Raw genomic sequence first — 8,911 nt, 5'->3', positions numbered from 1 at the left:
ACACACAAATTGTGAGTAATAGAAATTTTGAGGTACATCACTTGAAAATGTTCATATCTATTTCTGAGTGGAAAATTATGGTTGATTTCAATTTTCTTTTTTGTCCTTTTCAATATTCAAAATTTCTGTAAGGGTCATGAATTATTCATTCAGCTTTTAGGTTATGTTGATTGTAATTGATTTATATTATCACCTTCTATTAGGCAAGTCCATTGACTATTTCTTAAATATCTCTTTATCACAGATAGATGTATAGTTAGTATATAGTTGGACGAATGGATGGATGGATGGATAGATGGATAGATAGGAGGATGAATTAAAGAAATGTAGGCTCAGCTGGGTAGGACATATGTGATTCTATTTATTCTCCAGTGTGCCTCATCCTTCTTGTGAATTCTTAAGGGTCCAGCATGCATGGATTCCTTCCATCTCAAATGGACCAGTTGTGAATGCTTTACCAGAAACAGATTTATTTGCAGGTAATGTAACTTTATGATATGATTATATCAGCAATAATTTAGGATAGGGTTAGAATCTTTAATTCACCCACTGCTTAACCACCTACTATGTCTGCTGCTTCTTCCTGAAGCAGTCTTTGATCTAGAAATTTCATTTCTAAGAATTTATCTAGTATATATATTTATATATATCTATAATTTATATCTGATATATCTAATATATATATTCACAGTTGTGAAATGATATATGGACAAGGATATTCTTTGCAATATTGTATTAGCAAAATGACAATAAGGGGCATGTTTTTGTGTACTGAAAAGGAATGATCTCTAAGATGTGTCGTTAAATGGAAAAATGAGCAAGATGCGAAACAAAGCATAGAATGCTGCCATTTAAAAAAAACAGAATAAAGAAAGAATATATATATAATTTCTTAAAGAATATCTCTGTAAGGCTATAGAAGAAATGAATAAAATACACTTCCTCCAAGATGAACTTGGTGGCTCATGGGAAGAGGTGGGTGGGAGAGTCTTCACTTCATACCATTTTGTAACTTTTGAATTTTGTACATGCAAATGATTACGAATTAAAAGATAAATTTTACAAAGAAGCACAACACATATTTATATACATAAAGGGTATACCTTGTAATGCTTAACATGTAAGTCCTTTGTAATTTCTTAAGGTTAGTTTGCTTCATACTTCAGTAGTTTACTAGATATGGCTTATACCAGCTTATAAGAGCCCATAGCTAAATTTTCAGGAATTTTACAAGGTGCTTGATGGCACATTGGTAACTTGAAATTGGCTATGATGGAAGCCTTTACACCACAGAAATGGACAAACACCACAAAACAGGCATTCTGTTTTTGTTTTTTTTTTTCTGGAGAGCTGGTCATTATACACTTACTGGCACACGACCGCTCATAGTCAGCCATATTCTGGGTGATTGTGTTTCTATGATGTTACCTGATTTTGTAGACACAAATCCAGGTAATAATGAGCTATATTATCATAGGATTTATGTGTATCTGAATTCGTTTGTTCTTAGTTTAACTCAAAGATTTAAACAAACTTGTATATATTTTAAAAGTTGTTTTCATTTTTCTTTTCTGCATATATTCTCAATGGACACACCTTCTGCAACTTGAATGGGTGAGTTTAACCAAAACTATGATGAAGTTTGGTCCTTTCAGTAAATCACATATGTAGTGAAAATTGGACATTTGCTTCATTTCCACAAGAATGACTACTTTTCTGAGTCGCTGTGGTTTGGGAACCATTAGTGCTTACAATAGATGTTACAAGACAGTTAAATGTAGTGGTTGTCAAGCTGTGGATTCAGTCTGCTGTGAATGCGAATTCCAGGTCGAGTGTAGAGGGGGTCGGGGAACTACTACTAAGCTGTTATGAAGGTGTGTAGGCCTGATCACCAGCAGACCCAAACTGACTCCTGGTGATCTCCATACACGCTACCCCAACACTCGGCCCGGATTGCCTAACCCTCGTTGCTTGAAACGATTCTGTTGAAAAGTGGACAGCAAAACCACTTTTTCTCTTAAATCACTGTGTTTTAAAAATATTGGCCATAGGACCAGAGTGCTTGGGTTCAAAATTTACTCTACCATTCATGGACTTTGTGATTTCGGGCAGATCGCTTAACCTCTCTTTGCTTCAGCTTCCTTATCTTCATAAGGTCGCTATCAGAATAAATTTAGAATGCTTAGAATAGGGCCTGACCCTTGTGTTACTCAGAAGTGCATTTTTAAACTTCATGTATATAGGGATCGCCTAATTATCTTTTTTGTTGTCGAATCCTAACTTACTTGTACTATGTCAGAGAACCTTCTCTGTATAATTTCAGTCCTTTGGAATTTGCTGATACTTGCTTCATGGCCCGGCATATAATCTTTTTTGTTTTGGTAGAAATTTCACGTGCACTTGAAAACTGTATCCTGTCATTGTTGGGTACGGTGTCAATTAGGTCAAGGTCGTTAATTGTATCGTTCAAATCCTCTATATATCCATGGATTATTTTGTTTGCTTGTTCTTACTAAGAAAGTTACTAAGAAAGGTGTGTTAATATTTCCCTTACTTTAAGTACTTTAAGTACTTATGTGATACAAATCAGGTTTTTGTACCCACCACACCACTAAAGTGGCTCTTGTCGAAGCCACCAGTGACCTCCATGTTGCAAAATCCCATGGTAATTTCTTAGTCCTCAACAGCATCGCACATAGTCCATCAGTCCGTCTTCTCTGATACTTTCTTCATCTCGCCTCTTGGTTTTCTTCTTCTCTAAACCTTGGCACCTTCTTTCTAGACTTTTTGCACCGATTCATCCTCATTTCTTCATCTATACTTACTCATTTTCTAGATGACCTCATCCAGGCTCATGGCTTTAAATACCATTTACATGATAAGGACTCCCAAATTAGTATCTCCGGCTACAGCCATTCCTCCCTAACTCCAGAATTGTATATGCAAGTGTCTATTAAGTGATTTCACTTGAATATCTACTAGGGTTTCAAACCTCAATATGTCCCAAACTAAGCTCCTGATGCTCCACCCAAACCTCCCTTTTCCATGTTTTTTTTTCCCCATCTCAGTTTACGGCAAATAGCAATGCATTTCTTCTAGTTTCTCAGGCCAAAAGCTTTGGAATCATCCTTGACTCTTTTCTTTCACGCCCGACATTCAATCTATAAAAAACCCTGTCGACTCTGTCTTCAGAATATATCCAGAATTCGACTACTTCTCACCACCTCCAGTGCTACCGCCCTAGTTCAAGTTACCATGATCTCTTACCTGGATGACTACAAGAGCCTTCTAACCACCTCCCTGCTTCTGCCTTTGCCCTCTACAGTCTGTTCTTTACATAACAGTCAGAGTGATCTCATTAAAATACAAGTCAGATAGATCGTGTCTCTCCTGTATTCAAATCCCTCCAATGGCTTCCCCATCTCAGAGAAGTTGACCTGACCCGAGATGGTGGCCTCAGAGTAAAAGCCAAACGTCCTTACAATTCTTTACAAGGCCCTCCATTGTCTTCCTGACTGGGTTGATCATTCTGACTCTAGATACATTGGCCTCCTCACTAATCTTCAGACACACCAAACACATTCCTTCCTCGGGGCCTTTGTTCATGCTGTCCCTTCTACTGGATCGCATAGTTCACTTTCTCACATCCTTCAATTCTTTACTTAAAAGTCCCCTTCTCGGTGAGCTTTTCCTATTTGAAATTAAAATATCCCGATTCCCCAGCATATCATACCCCTTTCCCTGGTATTTTCTCTTTAGCACTTTTCCATGGTCTAACATATTATATACTTTATTTGTCTTGGTTATTTTCTTTATCAGAATGTAAACTACATGAAGGTGGGAATTTTTATCTGCTTTTATTCGCTGCTGTATCTTTAGCACCTAATACAGTGTTTGGCATATAGCAAGTGCTCAATTAAAATTTATTTAATTAATAATTTAACATGACTTCATTTATACTCATTAACATAATAATTAACCTATTAGTTTGTAACGGGAAGGTACACATAAGTCATTACTGTATTGACATAAATTTGGCTTAGGTTTTCATCTAATTCTGTCTCTTATTTTCAGATTATTTTCTCTACATGATATATTATAACCAATGTTACCATCATAAGCCCATGCAGCTGTTGGAGCCGGATGGGAACGTAAAACAACCATAGCAGACAACCTGGACAGCTCACTTACTAGCCTTGTAGGAAGTAAGCATCCATTTCTAAATATCCATATATATTTTTTAATACATTTATATATTATTATGTATTTATATATTTAAGTATATACTTGTATTTGTAAATATATATTAATATGCATTTTTAAGAAAAATTATTTATACAAAAATAATACGAAATTTGTGTTTGTTTTATAAAACAGATCTTAACTTTGGACAAGTCCCAGTCAACAGGTAAGTTTTTATTACTTAAAAATGATAGCCAGTAAATACATATGAGAGGAAGGGACTCATGAGAGTAACAACTAGAAAATTATTATTTTAAAATTAGATATGGGAATTCTTTGTTATAAAACTCTATGATATGTGAACTTTTTATTTAATTAAAGTAGGAAATTTATTTGTTATATACTAACCCAATTTTCATAGGTAAAGTTCTTGGTTAAAGTCTACTGTATTACGTGGTTCTCTTCCTGCTCCTCTGACAATCCCTTTATGATTCATCTGAAGGATCTTTTTTTTCCTGAGCGAATCTTAAATATTGATATTTCTCATAGCTCTTTGTATTCTCGGTTCTTTTCTTACTTTATGATATAGTGTGTTAAATGAGTAGTACTTTTATTAAACAAAAACAGTAAAACCCACAGATGAGCATCATACAATAATAATGTTACTTTGGTGAGTGAATCCCTAACATTTTCAGCTCCACCAGCTCCCCCTCACCCCCAAAAAAAGACAAATGAAAACCAGAAGAAGGCAGAAGTGATAATATTAACAATATTAATAATGTGGACTGTAAGGTTAAAAGCACTAAACAATAAGGACTGATATCATATAATAATTACAGGCACTTTTTATGGAGATAGAACAGGCTTAATATTGTATGCACAAAGCTAAATACATAAAGCAAAAATTATTAGAAATACATGGAGAACTTGAGAAAAGCGCAATGGCAATTTCAAACCACCTCTTTAATTGTTGGACAACTCAAATAGACAAAATGCAAGTAAGTACATAGAGGAACTCGAATAATGCATAATAAAGAAATAATAAACCTCTATGCGCATGCATACACACACACACACACACACACACACACACACACACACACACGTTCATTTTCTTCAAAGCAATCTCAAAGGAAACCATAACAAAAACTAAAGAATTTTACAGGCTACATTCTCTCATAATGCAATATTATTAGAAATAATAAATAGTTTACCATGAAAATCTTAACTACTTATAAATTTAAAAATATAATCCTTTTGCGAAAGAGGAAACCAAAGGCAAGTTACCAGCTTTCTAGAAGAAATGAAAAAGAGAACTGCATACCATATCTAATGGTGCAGTGTGAAAGCTCAACTCAAAGGAAAATTTGGTCATTTTGAAAAAAGAGAAATTAACAGTAATTTAGTTTTTAATCTTAAGAAAATAGATATAAAATAACAAGAATAGGAGGGTACAATTTATAAAGATAAAAGCTTTAATTAATAAAATTGCAAACAAAAGCAAATAAATCCCAAACGTATTTCATTGTAAGGTCCAACAAAATAAGCTCCTTGATTAAACAGAAAAGAGAATGAAAAGTAAACAGCGTAAAGAATAAGAGAGCTGACGGAACCACAGATGTAGAAGGGATTAAAATAATTATAAGCGAATACTTTGTGCAGCTGTTTGGCAACAACAGATTTGGAAAATCTAGAGGAAAGTGATTATTTCCAAGCAAAATATAAATAACAAATTCATCTGAGAAGAAGCAGAAACATATATAGAACAATTACCCCATAAGTTTCTGAAAAAAGAATTGAAGATCTGCCGATGAATCATAAGTTTGTGGTTGAGCTATATCTAGCCCTTAAAGAATAGGAAATTTCAATTCCAGGCTATAGAAAAAAGGGGAGATCTATAATTCAGTGTATGAAATGACATAACTTTACTATCAAAGCCCAGTAAAGACAGGAAGCTGCCGAGCAATCACACTTATTCATTATAGATGTCAGAATTCTAAATAAAATAGTCACAAATAAAATCCAGGAATCTATTTTAAAATTCCACTACCTGTACAGACTGCCTCTTTACGCTTGGAGCACGTGTGTGAAACATCCTGTCTGTGATGGTAGCAGAAGAGGTGGTATAATGAAAAGTGGATGCATCTGGGACATGTTTTAGAGGTAGAGTTGATAGCACTTGGTGTAAGAGGTGAGGTGAGAAGTGGAATCAAGGGATGGTGCTTACGTTTTTGGCTTGAGCTACTAAATGGTTGACGTGTCACATTGTGATGGGGAAGATTGAAAGAGAAATAGTTTACGTAGGTAAGTTGAATCAAGAGCTCTGTTTTGACATGTTATGTTTGAGGTATGCGTTAGACATCCAAGAGGCAGGTAAACATATGAGTCTGGATATTAGGACTGGAAATAAAATTTTTTGAGTCATAAATGTGGTAGTTAAAGCCATGAGACTAGATTAACTCATCTCGGTAGAGAATAAAGAGGATAATGGTAGGTCCAGAATAGAGAAGGTATCAAGAATTGAGGAAAACAAAGCAAAAACAATGGATTAGGAATAAGTATAGCATTGGACTTTTAAACAATAACGCTGGAAGCTAGAAGACAATACTTTGACCTGTTAAAAATAATTCTTAGTGAAGTTCATTTCCAATCTAGAATTCTGTACTCAGACAAGTTCTCAAACAAATGCAAGAGATCAACAGACATTTTCAGACACCCAGAATCTAAAAAAATTACCTACTGTGCACCTTTGCTCAGGAAACTCCTACCAGTTGTGCTCCAGCAAAATAGAGAAGTAAACTAAGAAAGAGAAACACATGGGATTCAGGAAAACAGAGGGCCCTACTTAAGTGAGAATTGGAAAGAATTCCCAATATAACAAGAATGGAAGTCTCAGGGTGACATTTGTACAGCAGACCTAGAGAGAAGCCAGTTTAGATGGGAACAGAAGGATTTAGAGCTCCAGGAGAGGTATCTTCAGGAAAAAATGAAAATGACAGATTATTTGGTGCTAACATTTACTGTTTACTCAGCCAGATGCTGTTCATTCTAAGTATACATAACTCATTTAATCTTTCTACTTGAGATAGTTATTATTTCCACTAGATCATAAGCTCCATGAAGGTAGATATTTTTCATCTGTTTTATATATTCCAAGCACCAAGAACAGTGTGTGGTACCTAGTAGATATTCAATGGATATTTGTCAAATGAATGCAATGAATCCACAATGCGCGTTTCACATATGAGAAAACTGAGATACAGATATTCTGGAAGTTGCCCGATCGTATATAGTAATTAAATGGCTGACGTGGGATTTCAAGTCAGTCTTCTCCATTCGAACCCAAGCAGTCTTGCTCTACAATCGGGGCTGCTAACCTCTATTTCATATAAATGAATGAATGAATGAACGAATAAATAAATAAATATACAAACATACATATATATACACACACATATATACATATATACACATGTATGCATTATATATCTATTTTCAAAGATGAGAGGAAGTGAGAAGTAGAGTATGGTGTCAGAGTGCTAAATATTCCATTGTGGAATTAAATACCATAAGGAAAAGAGTGGCTACTTGGGGAGGAAATGGTGACTGATGTTTTGGTTTCAGATCTTTTAATACTATTTGACTTTTAAAACTCCTTATCGAATAGACAGAAGGTAAATTTAGATAAGTCGAATGACTAAAATGGAATAAAACAGAGCTTTCAGAGACAAGAACCATATCTTAGAGTTAACACGAATGTGTATGCAGAATAGAGTATTGCATGGTTTGGTAGAGAAGATGAAATGCATGCCTAAGATGAGAATAATAATCTTAACCACTGGTATAGAGTATAGGCTCCTAGTCCTGCTGTTAATTAACTGTAGGCCCTTAAGCAAGAGATTTGCCCTCTCTGAGACAGATTCCTCACCCATAAAATGAGAATCTATAATACTTATTTCACACGGGTCTTATGAAAATTAAATGATATTTAAGATTGTGAAAACACCTAACAGAGCCTAGTAAGAATAGATGTCCAATAAGAGTTTGTTTCCTTTTCTATTTATTCGCTTATTTATACAAAATATTTCCTATGTGGCATTATTTTTCTCTTAATAACTCTAATTCTATGAAGCAGATAGGTAATGCGCTGTTTATTCCCATTTTAAAAATAAAGAGGTTCAGTTACCTAATCGAGGTTATAAAGCTAGCGAATAGCCCGATGGGTCTTAAAATTCAATACTTCTGTCTCTAGTGCCCTTTCGACTCACCCCCATGCAGAATACTAGTTTTTTTTTCTCTAAAAGTATTAAAATAGTTTTGAATAAAATGTATTCGTTCAAGTCGCTTTATTTATGGGAAACTGCTACTGTCGAATTCTTTCTATGAACTCTCAGACTTGGTTATTGTGGAATTTAAATTTGGCATTATCTATCAAAATTAAGCAGAAGCATTGAGTTTTGTAATGATACCTTAATTTCATATAGAATATAGCCAGTGGTCTTTCTTTTTGGCTTTGTTTTGGGATTCCTCCCTAGTGTCTCTTACCCGTTGGTAAGCATAAACATTGTTTCAAAGGCCATATCTTGACTAGATGTTTAAATGGTAGATTTGTCACTTCTCCAAATGGGCTGACTTATAAATCCCCTTTTAGATTCGACATGAAGTGGCGTCAGCCTTCAGAGATGGAAATAACGGACGGAATGAACTGGGAGTTGAGTACTTGTACCTG

This window comes from Pteropus alecto, unplaced genomic scaffold (assembly GCF_000325575.1).
Source record: "Pteropus alecto unplaced genomic scaffold, ASM32557v1 scaffold821, whole genome shotgun sequence".
NCBI classification, from domain to species: domain Eukaryota; kingdom Metazoa; phylum Chordata; class Mammalia; order Chiroptera; family Pteropodidae; genus Pteropus; species Pteropus alecto.
Note: the sequence above shows the minus strand (reverse complement) of the source record.